This window comes from Leptopilina heterotoma, unplaced genomic scaffold (assembly GCF_015476425.1).
Source record: "Leptopilina heterotoma isolate Lh14 unplaced genomic scaffold, ASM1547642v1 Lhet_60, whole genome shotgun sequence".
In the NCBI taxonomy this organism is placed as follows: Eukaryota; Metazoa; Arthropoda; class Insecta; order Hymenoptera; family Figitidae; genus Leptopilina; species Leptopilina heterotoma.
The window spans coordinates 5554115-5567308 of NW_025111138.1; positions in this window are offsets into that span (position 1 = coordinate 5554115).

Sequence of the window (13194 nt, forward strand, 5' to 3'; positions counted from 1 at the left end):
GAAAACAAACTAACCAAGCTTGTAGTAAACTTACATATTACTCTCTACATTCAAATTAATAGATTTTTGACTAATATAATCAGTGCACTCTAAATCTGAATCAGTAAAAATTTCACTGATTTCAATTCAGTGGCCCAGTTTTCTTTAATGAATCAGTGGAATTTCACTAATAATCAGTGGTTTTTACTGATTCTCAGTGAAATTCCACTGGTGAATTAAAAGAAAACTCTCTCTAAACTTGAATTAGTAAAAATGTTTACTAATTTGAATTAGTGACTGACTTTTTGCTTTTGAATTAGTAAATTTTACTAATAAATAGTACTTTCTACTAATTTCTTAGTAAAATTTAATAATTCAAAAGCAAAAAGTCAGTCACTTATTCGAATTAGTAAACATTTTTACTGATTGAAATTTAGAGAGCAGTATGTGAACTAACACGAAAAAAAATTTCACCTGGAATAGCGATAAGTTTCTTTAGAATAGCGAAAGTCTTAACTGAAATACGTTAAAATTTTGTTAACAGTAAAATTTGTAGGTGCTCGAGGTAAAATTTTTTTCCCTGACTAATTCAGTTATTTCCGGTTGTAGAATTACTGATCCAATCAGTGAATGTACTAGTAACCGAAGAAAAACCAACATAAACCTTAAAATTAACTGATAAATTAGTAGTTTCGACTATAATAAATAACACTCTTTAAATCTAAATTATTAGAATTTTATAGTATACTAACAAATAGTAAAATTTCGTTAATTGTTAGTAATTTTTATGGACTTTTTCCATGTTTGATATATTTTGCTAATTTCTACTAATATTTTACTAATTTTATATTTCTACTACCTGTTAATAACTCAACTCTGCTCTCTAAATTTGAAATAGCAAAAATGTCCACTAATTTAAATTAATGACTGACTTTTTACTTCCGAATTAGTAAATTTAAATTAGAAAAAATTATTAACTAATAAATTAGTGGAAATTACTATTCATTAGTAAAATTTACTAATTCAAAAACAAAAAGTCAGTCACTAATTCAAATTAGTAAACATTTTTACTAATTCAAATTTAGAGAGTGGCTGTAGAAGTTATTAAAATTCTACTTATAGTTAGTCGAGTTTTTCTAATTTAAATTTACTTCCTAAAATTGATTTAGTTAAAAATATCTAATTTAATAGTAAAAAGGTAGTCACTGATTCAAATAGTAATAGCTTTGCTAATCAAATGTTAATGATGACTAATTATTAGTTAAATTAACTTTTAACTAAAAATTTTTATTAAGGTCCTAAAAATAGAGAAAATAAAAATTTTTATAACGAATTCAATTAGTCAAATTTTACTATTTTCTTAATTATTTATTTACTAACAATTAATTAGTTTTAGAGCTTTACATCTTTTATATCTACTAATAATTATTTATTTTTCACTATTTACTGAAGGAATTAGTAAAATAAAATACTCTCTAACTTTGAATTAGTAAAAATGTTTATTAATATTAGAATTAGTGACTGACTTTTTGCTTTTGAATTAGTAAATTTTACTAAAAAAATTAGTAGAAATAACTATTTATTGGTAAAATTTATTAATTTCAAAGCAAAAATTCAGTCACTAATTCTAATTAGTAAACATTTTTCCTATTTCAAATTTAGAGAGTAACAAACTCATAGTGAAAAATATCTGAAATATTTGTTAATTTTGACTATTATAGTAGAAAAAAGGTAGTGAAAAAAATAGTAGTACCCAAAATCACCCCAACTGTCCAAAGTTACCCCAGTTGACAGTAACCAAAGAATTTAGTACAGGATTGCCCCACAAATTGGAATTTATTTTTTCCTAACTTTTCCTTAATTTTCAGATAAAATTTTTACTTTTTCCCCAAAAGAAATTTAAATTTGTTCATATACAATGAAAGTATCTTTTTTTACCCAGTTAACTGGGGTAAGTATGGAATAAAGTTTAATTATTCATAAAAAATATACTACAAATGTTTTCAAACTTTAATAATTTTTAACAATTCAAAAAAAAAATATCACAGCAAGATTGCAAAATAATTTTGATAATTGCTTTAATTTATGTAAATAATCTATTTTAAAGGACTTTTATATTTTACATAATTACATAAATATCTGAATAACACGAACTAACTAGTTTCAAAAATTATAAATTCTCTTCTTTCAACACAAATATATTTTCTATTTAAAATGCGTCTTGACTGGAATCGCGCAGTAATTGGTACATTTACCCTACTTTCGACAAAATCGAAAATAACAAAACCCTGAATTTTCACCAATTTTCATGAACTGCAGCAATCCTGTACTAAAAAAAAATATTTACTCATCACAATCAAACCCCTTTTCAAGTGAAAAATTCCAACCCTCTATATAAAAATAATATCGCAACATTTCTGACTTTAATTCCTCTCCTTTTTTTACCTCTTCTAAATGTATAAAATCACAGCCAACATTTCCATTGTTTTCAAATGAAATAAAAATCAATAGACGACCAATTTTTAATATAGATGAGATTTAAGAGTACTTGAATCTCTCAATCGCTCTTGTGGACTTTGCTTGTTTCCTTCTTCCTTCCTTCCTTCCTATAATACTCATATATATATACATATATACAGTTTTCATCTACTCCGGGAGGTTCAATGGCTCCAGTCTTGAACGAGCCAACTACCCAATGGGAAGTAAACGATTGGTTCAATAATGGGCCATGCTTGGCGAACTCCGTTCCATTATTGGAACATTAATGGCAACCATCATTGGACCACCAATGGTTTAAACTTGGGATGATCACGCTACTGCCAATGATCGGTAGCCAAGCATCGGGCCAATATTAGTTGCCAAGGAATTGCCAAGGAAACAAAATCGATTTTCAAAAGCTTGATTTTTTATTGGCAGCCAACAAAAAACAAAGGTTTTGAAAATTGATTTTTTTTAATTATTAATTAAAATTTATTTTTAAAAAATATATTTTTCAAAAAATTATTTTTTAAAAATATATATTATTTTAAATTAATAGAACATATTAATTTAATTTGTCACCTCTGGTAAAACAAAGATGAAAGACTGATAAATTCCCTCACTTTATATCTTACAGTGGAGGGATAACTGTGAATGTCTTTGCGAGAGAGGAGCAGGTACTTATAGAGTCAGTGAAACAGGTCACAAGCGAGAAGAAATCACTAGCATGCACTCTGGCGGCGCTTGTCGGAACTGTTTTCTGGCGCGCATGCATATCCTGACATTATCGACGCAGCGCTTGGCAACCAACGTTGCGCCACTTCCGACAAGCGCCGCCAGAGTGCATGCTAGTGATTTGTTCTCGCTTGTGACCTTTCTCACTGGCTCTATATAAGTACCTGCTCCTCTCTCGCAAAGACATTCACAGTCATCCCTCCACTGTAAAATATAAAGTGAGGGAATTTATCAGTCTTTCATCTTTGTTTTACCAGAGGTGACAAATTAAATTAATATGTTCTATTAATTTAAAAAAATATATATTTTTAAAAAATATATTTTTTTTAAATAAATTTTTGAAAAATATATTTTTTAAAAATAAATTTTAATTAATAATTAAAAAAAATCAATTTTCAAAACCTTGGTTTTTTGTTGGCTGCCAATAAAAAATCAAGCTTTTGAAAATCGATTTTGTCTCCTTGGCAATTCCTTGGCAAATAATATTGGCCCGATGCTTGGCTACCGATCATTGGCAGTAGCGTGATCATCCCAAGTTTAAACCATTGGTGGTCCAATGATGGTTGCCAATTGTTTTGCCAAGAAAAAACCATTGGGTACCAAGCATGGCCCATTATTGAACCAATCGTTAACATTGGCAACTTCCCGTTGGGTAATCAGCGACAGCAAAAGGGAGAGAGAGAGAGAGAAAAAAAATTCTTTTCAATACGAGAAACCAATAGGGTAGCAGAAACTTTAAGAAGCTAAAGAGATTAGTAAATTTTCATTCTATTTGCGAGTATAAATTACCAAAAAACGAATAATAATCATTAACCCCGAAGCCATTAACTTCATAATATAATGCAATTTTTTTTTCCGTTTGCTTTTTCAAACGGAAGCAAAAAAGAAATAAACCTATAATTAAAATCGGAAACACACAAGAAGAAAAATAGAGGATCAATAACGCGAAGAAAAAAAAACCTCAATGCGGAAGGGAAAAGAAAAATACCCAAATCCTATATAGCAAGATCATAAAAATATAATCTGCTATAAGATAAATAAAGATGAAAAGTATTGTGTCATCAAAAATTTGATAAGAAGAAACGACTACGAAAGAAAAATATAAATGAGAAGACAATAAATAGAATATGAAAAATCAGATATAAAAACAAATAAAAAATAGAGAAAAACGAACACTTTTCACACCAACTGCAGCGTTGTTACAATTTTTCTGAAACAATTCTGAAACTGAATAAAAAATCAAGTGAATATAATTATTATAAAAAATAATGTTTTTAAGAAAAATTTATACATTACAACATACAACAACATACAACATTACATACAACAAAATTATACACATATAAAAAAATGGAATCAAAACACGAATAAAATATGATTTATCAAATGCACCTTGGGAGCATTTTCTTCAATTGGCTAAACAGTTTTTACATTGCGCTTGAAATTTCCGTTTCTTATTCTTTTTTCTATTTTTTGCATAAAAAAGGGGATTTTTTAAGTAAGAGGGTAAAATTGTGTACGACTGGAGTTCCAGTGTAATGTGTGATACTCACTTAAATGTGAATAAATAGTTAAAATTTAAATTGTTAAAATATTATTAATAAAAAATAGTATTTTTATATAATATAATATTATATTAATATAATTATATTATATTAAATATTATTATGTATTATTATTATTATTTATTATTTTATTATGTTATACTATATTGTTAGAAAAATCTGCATTACATTGGAAATTAAATTTCAATACTGATAATGCATATGTATTTGCTTCATATATATTTAAGAAATGTAATACAGATTTTACTAACAGTATATAATAAACATATAGGTAATAAACAATATAATAAATAATAAACAATAAATAAAAAAAATAATAATAAATAATTATAATACTAAATAATAACTTTAATATAAAAAATTATATTAACATTTAATATTATATTATTTCTATTTTAGAAATCTATAATTTTAAATTGTTAATAAACATTACATTTTATTAATAATTTAATTAATTTAATTTTTATTACATAATAACACCCAGAAAAAAGTAATCTCATAGTAAGAGGAAAAATCCTCTTTTAATATCCTCTCAATTAATTTTCTCAAAACAAAAATATTACACACTTGAATGTAGAATATTTTTATTCTTCGGTGATTACTAATTAAAGAAAACAATTTTTTTTAGGTTCTGATGTCAAAAATATTAAATTAAACTTAAAGCAAAATAAATAAACAAATAAATGTATTAATTAATATAAGAAATTAATTATTAGTAAATAATTATCTTTGTTTAATTAAGAACAAATTTAATTTAGTGCATCAGAATAGAGTTTTTATCAGTTCATAAATATAATTATCAAATAATAACTCCAATAAAAAAAATCCTCTCAAGTGAAGATTATTACTAAAGATAACATATACAAAAGAAAAATATTCATTCAATTTAGAGAAATCGACTAACATGAAGATTACTTTTTTCGGGTGTAAATTTTAATTTACAGTAGGTATTTCTTAATTTTTAATTTCTAATTTTTAATTTTCAATTTTTTAATTTTAAATCGTCATTATAATTTTAAAGGTAACAAGAAATATTTTACAATTTCTTGCCCCTTTTGCAATAATATTTAAATAAATACAAAACAATATTCAAAACAAATCATCAAAACAAATTTAAAATTCAACAAATGTAAAGTAAAATTTTAAAAACAACATAGTGACAAAAAGATAAAAATTTCATAAGAAAAGTAAATATACTTTTTCCAAAGTAACAAATCATAGGTACTCCGCAATAGCTGAAATTGACACACAAAAAAAAATAAAAACCGATTTCACTACCTACCCCCGAGAATGAATCGAAAAAAAATTGTCACATTCGTACAATAAAAAGCTACCCCTACCTATAACCATATTATTATATTTAATTAAGTACTTCAAACCTAATTTTTAATTAACCACTCCACGATTCTCACACATGCTGCCCAGATGCAAATAAAACCTACTCTAGGGATAAAGGGGCACGTTAGGCTCACCCATACGTCCCGGGACGCATCCATCATCTGAGCTTCAAAAATATTAAAAAAAAATCCTGAAAATAAAAGCACTTTTCATTTATTATTAAATCAAATTTTCAGAAAAAAAGAAAAACTTTAAATAAAAAATTTCACATGCATTAACTTTTTAATTCAATAAAGAAATAGAAATTTGATATCAAAAAATTATAAAAATCTAGATATTTATAATAAAAATGTCGATAATAATTAAAATTGATAAATCTATAGTTTCAATTACTTTAAGAGAAAAAAAGCAGAAAATTTCTATAAAGCATTTAAGAAAAAATTATACCAAGTATAGAAAGAATGAAAAGCAAAATATCAAACAAAATGTAAAAACAGTATAAAAACATTGACAAAAATATTAGTTTAAATATTAATACGTAAAAATAATAATTTATTTTATTACTTTTATTATTAATAATGTATTATTATTATAACGCAGTATTTTCTTAAAGTTTCGAACGTTCACATGAACGAATATTTTTTTTTATATAAATATTTTCAAAAATGACTAAAATAAAATTAAAAATAGAAAAAATGCATCATTTATAGCGAAAGGAATTAATTTTCTAAATTAACAAAAAAATATTATTCTAACAAAATTTAAATTTTTAAGAAATATAAAAATAGTCGTTCATTTCAACGTTCGATTCTTCAGGGATATTATACGCAGTAACAAAAAATACTTTAAACTAATCAATTTTGTCAATGGCGTCACTATGTTGTTTGTATTCCTTCCCTGTTTAAAAAATATTCAATCCCTCAATTGGATCAATACATATATTAATTAAAAAATGACATATGAAAATTACAATTTGAATTCAATTTAAAAATTATATCCGAAAAATTAATTTTCAATTCTATTAAAAAATAAGAATTATCAAATTAATTTTCAATTTTCCAATTTAATTTTAAAATTAAATTTAAGAAACTACTTTTACAATTAATTTTAAGGCAAAAACTAATTTCAAACAGGGAAGGGATTAAATTTGAAGAAAAGATTTTCATTTGACTCAACGAACGGTGAATCCCACGTTGGTCTATGGATGCTATGCCATAGCGCCTCCTCTAAGAAAATATTGGCCTTCTTTTAAAGATCCTTACTCGATGAATGTCACTTTTGCGCGGACCAGAGTTTCTACTACTATATTTTTCGAAAATCCTCTTCCTTTTGAAAAATACAACATACAAGGACCACTTTTCTTCTTCCATATCCTTCCTGTCCTTTAAGTTTGTTCCTTGTGCATAGACAAAAAAAAGAAAATCCATTAAAATTACAATTTATTGAAGTTCATAGAAAATTGTAATTTATCTAAAAAAATTCGAAAGTACTATTAAAATTATAAATAATTTCGAAAAAATGACTTATTTTATAAATTAACTAATGATGACTTACAACTGCGAATTTGTGAGTTTTAAAATAGAAAAATCTTCCTTCAATATTCAATTACAATTCAAATCTTCTTTTTCTAAATTTGAAAAAATAATACGCTTAATATCATATCTCTACTAAGATCAACTATGAGCAAAGAATATTATCAATTCTTCAAGAAACGGACGCCTTCACATTCTGTAACAAAAAAACATTTTTTATTTTAAAACAAAAAGAAAGCAACAAAAAATCTATTTTGGTAATAATTAATAAATTTCAAATCATTTCAATATGTAAAACCTTTTGAAAATTTAACTAATTTTTTTAAATAAATATTTGAATATTTATTGTTATATTTTAAAAATTTAACTCTTATTCAAAATTACCTAACAAGAATTTAATTTTTCAAAGCGCGTAAAAAAGAAATCATTATTGCTTCCCGTGTATATAAGAGAGGAAAAAAATACAATAGCAATAAAGATTTTTCCGCTTAATTTCCAGTAGATATTATTCATTGCAAAGAAAATATGGAATGAAACAAGAAAACCTTGAAGTAATATAAATGACGACGATGAGAAATTCAATTGCGCCCTCTTATAAATTTACCTCTTTTTCTTGCACATATTTATCTGTTTCATTCTCGTATAAAAAGGAAGAAGAAGAAGAAAATCTCAAGCACACAACTTGAGTTCTACCCTTTGACAATAATTATTGTGTCAGCAAACTTGAACCTAATTATAAAATAAATTTCCAATAATGATAAAATTTTTTTTCCATATATCTTAAAAATATTCTATTTTGTAATCTTTATACCTGTAAATAATTAATAATAATTACGCATAAATAATAACTAAAAAATAAATAATTTTATATTTATAAAATAAATAATAATAATTGTAACAAACAAACACAGGAATAAAAAACAAAAATTGATGTGAAATATTAAAATTACATTTGTAAATAATCAAAATAAATAATAATTTGTGTAAATAAAAAATAATTGTAAATAAAAATACTAACAATTTATGTATAAACAAATAAATAATAAATATCGTTGTTTGTATGTTACCACACAGGCAATTAATAATTTTATTAACAATTATCAATTGAATTGTCCAATTAGTTAATTATTCCAATCAACCCATTAAAAAATATTTAATTACACAATATGTGTGTCAACTTTTCTGACATATGCCAACATGATAAAAACGAAAAAGAAAAATATTAAACTAAATTAATATGCATTCAATATTGTAATTAAGTTCACATCCACATCAAAATTAATTGACTTCTTTATTTTCAAATACTAAAATTAAATCAAACGTTAAAAATTTTCAATATTGAAAAAAATCAATTTTTATATCTTCAGAAACGCAACTTAAAAAAATTAAATTAAACAAAAATTCTCCATAAAATTATTTGAATTAAAATTATAATTTCAAATAAATTGAACTTCAATTCAAATTTATGATTTTTATTATCAAATACCTAGATCCTATTCTTGTGAATGGAATAGATGAAAATATTTTTGAAATTATTTACAATGTAAATTTGAATAAAATTCTTCGAATTCAATTATTTTCAAAAAATTTGATAAATACCTTTATACAGAAATATAATTATTTTTAATATAATTTTAATTAAATTTCTTAACAGAAATTAATTATTTCCAAAAATTTTACACTAAAATTCTTCAAAAGATTTCAATTCTTTTCATAAAAAAAATTCTGCCCAGGAATTCAAATATTTTCAATTCAATTTTAATAAAACTCTTTCATAGAATGCAATTATTTCAATAAATTTTTATAAAATTCTTTATAAGAATTCCATGACTTTCAACACAATTTCATTAATTTCATAAAAAGAATTTAATAACTTTCGGTTAATTTAATAACTCTACGGGTCGACCTGCTACTACTTAAAAATTGAAATAAAATTCTCTAATCTTCAGGATTGTGTAGGGCTTAGTCCCTACTAGAACTCTGGTAATTTTCAGATGATTAGAATTATTAAAATTAAAAGAAATAAATTTTTATTTTAGTTTTTAACAAATTTTGATTGTCTGATGACGTTCGGGTGATGGTGCTACTACTTATAAATTAAAATAAAATTCTCTAATCTTCAGGATTGTGTAGGGCTCAGTCCCTACTAGAACTCTGGTAATTTTCAGATGATTAGAATTATTAAATGAGACAGAAATAAATTTTTATTTTAGTTTTTAACAAATTTTGATTGTCTGATAGCGTACGGGTGGACCTGCTACTATTTAAAAATTAAAATAAAATTCTCTATTCTTCAGGATTGTGTAGGGCTTAGTCCCTACTAGAACTCTAGTAATTTTCAGATGATTAGAATTATTAAATGAGGAAGAAATAAATTATTATTTTAGTTTTTAACAAATTTTGATTGTCCGATAGCGTACGGGTGGACCTGCTACTATTTAAAAATTAAAATAAAATTCTCTATTCTTCAGGATTGTGTAGGGCTTAGTCCCTACTAGAACTCTGGTAATTTTCAGATGATTAGAATTATTAAATGAGGAAGAAATAAATTATTATTTTAGTTTTTAACAAATTTTGATTGTCCGATAGCGTACGGGTGGACCTGCTACTATTTAAAAATTAAAATAAAATTCTCTATTCTTCAGGATTGTGTAGGGCTTAGTCCCTACTAGAACTCTAGTAATTTTCAGATGATTAGAATTATTAAATGAGGAAGAAATAAATTATTATTTTAGTTTTTAACAAATTTTGATTGTCTGATGACGTTCGGGTGAGGGTGCTACTACTTAAAAATTAAAATAAAATTCTCTATTCTTCAGCATTGTGTAGGGCTTAGTCCCTACTAGAACTCTGGTAATTTTCAGATGATTAAAATTATTAAATGAGGAAGAAATAAATTATTATTTTAGTTTTTAACAAATTTTGATTGTCTGATGACGTTCGGGTGAGGGTGCTACTACTTAAAAATTAAAATAAAATTCTCTACTCTTCAGCATTGTGTAGGGCTTAGTCCCTACTAGAGCTCTGGTAATTTTCAGATGATTAAAATTATTAAAATTAGAAAAAATAAATTTTTATTTTAGTTTTTACCAAATTTTGATTGTCTGATGACGTTCGGGTGAGGGTGCTACTACTTATAAATTAAAATAAAATTCTCTATTCTTCAGCATTGTGTAGGGCTTAGTCCCTACTAGAACTCTGGTAATTTTCAGATGATTAAAATTATTAAATGAGGAAGAAATAAATTTTTATTTTAGTTTTTAACAAATTTTGATTGTTTGATAGCGTACGGGTGGACCTGCTACTACTTAAAAATTAAAATAAAATTCTTTATTCTTCAGAATTGGGTAGAGCTCAGTCCCTACTAAAACTCTGGTAATTTTCAGATGATTAGAATTATTAAAATTAGAAGAAATAAATTTTTATTTTAGTTTTTAACAAATTTTGATTGTCTGATGACGTTCGGGTGATGGTGCTACTACTTATAAATTAAAATAAAATTCCCTAATCTTCAGGATTGTGTAGGGCTTAGTCCCTACTAGAACTCTGGTAATTTTCAGATGATTAGAATTATTAAAATTAGAAGAAATAAATTTTTATTTTAGTTTTTAACAAATTTTGATTGTCTGATGACGTTCGGGTGATGGTGCTACTACTTAAAAATTAAAATAAAATTCTCTATTCCTCAGCATTGTGTAGGGCTTAGTCCCTACTAGAACTCTGGTAATTTTCAGATGATTAAAATTATTAAATGAGGAAGAAATAAATTTTTATTTTAGTTTTTAACAAATTTTGATTGTCTGATAGCGTACGGGTGGACCTGCTACTACTTAAAAATTAAAATAAAATTCTTTATTCTTCAGAATTGGGTAGAGCTCAGTCTCTACTAAAACTCTGGTAATTTTCAGATGATTAGAATTATTAAAATTAGAAGAAATAAATTTTTATTTTAGTTTTTAACAAATTTTGATTGTCTTATGACGTTCGGGTGATGGTGCTACTACTTATAAATTAAAATAAAATTCTTTATTCTTCAGCATTGTGTAGGGCTAAGTCCCTACTAGAACTCTGGTAATTTTCAGATGATTAGAATTATTAAAATTAGAAGAAATAAATTTTTATTTTAGTTTTTAACAAATTTTGATTGTCTGATAGCGTACGGGTGGACCTGCTACTACTTAAAAATTAAAATAAAATTCTCTATTCTTCAGCATTGTGTAGGGCTTAGTCCCTACTAGAACTCTGGTAATTTTCAGATGATTAAAATTATTAAATGAGGAAGAAATAAATTTTTATTTTAGTTTTTAACAAATTTTGATTGTCTGATAGCGTACGGGTGGACCTGCTACTATTTAAAAATTAAAATAAAATTCTCTATTCTTCAGGATTGTGTAGGGCTTAGTCCCTACTAGAACTCTGGTAATTTTCAGATGATTAGAATTATTAAATTTGGAAGAAATAAATTTTTATTTTAGTTTTTAACAAATTTTGATTGTCTGATGACGTTCGGGTGAGGGTGCTACTACTTAAAAATTAAAATAAAATTCTCTATTCTTCAGGACTGTGTAGGGCTTAGTCCCTACTAGAACTCTAGTAATTTTCAGATGATTAAAATTATTAAATGAGGAAGAAATAAATTTTTATTTTAGTTTTTAACAAATTTTGATTGTCTGATGACGTTCGGGTGATGGTGCTACAACTTAAAAATTAAAATAAAATTTTTTATTCTTTAGCATTGTGTAGGGCTTAGTCCCTACTAGAACTCTGGTAATTTTCAGATGATTAAAATTATTAAATGAGGAAGAAATAAATTTTTATTTTAGTTTTTAACAAATTTTGATTGTCTGATGACGTTTGGGTGATGGTGCTACTACTTAAAAATTAAAATAAAATTCTCTATTCTTCAGGACTGTGTAAGGCTTAGTCCCTATTAGAACTCTAGTAATTTTCAGATGATTAGAATTATTAAAATTAGAAGAAATAAATTTTTATTTTAGTTTTTAACAAATTTTGATTGTCTGATGACGTTTGGGTGAGGGTGCTACTACTTAAAAATTAAAATAAAATTCTCTATTCTTCAGCATTGTGTAGGGCTTAGTCCCTACTAGAACTCTGGTAATTTTCAGATGATTAGAATTATTAAAATTAGAAGAAATAAATTTTTATTTTAGTTTTTAACAAATTTTGATTGTCTGATGACGTTTGGGTGATGGTGCTACTACTTAAAAATTGAAATAAAATTATCTAATTATCAGAATTTGGTGGAGCTCAGTCCCTACTAGAACTCTGGTAATTTTCAGATGATTAGAATTATTAAATGAGACAGAAATAAATTTTTATTTTAGTTTTTAACAAATTTTGATTGTCTGATAGCGTACGGGTGGACCTGCTACTATTTAAAAATTAAAATAAAATTCTCTATTCTTCAGGATTGTGTAGGGCTTAGTCCCTACTAGAACTCTGGTAATTTTCAGATGATTAGAATTATTAAAATTAGAAGAAATAAATTTTTATTTTAGTTTTTAACAAATTTTTTTTGTCTGATGACGTTCGGGTGAGGGTGCTAC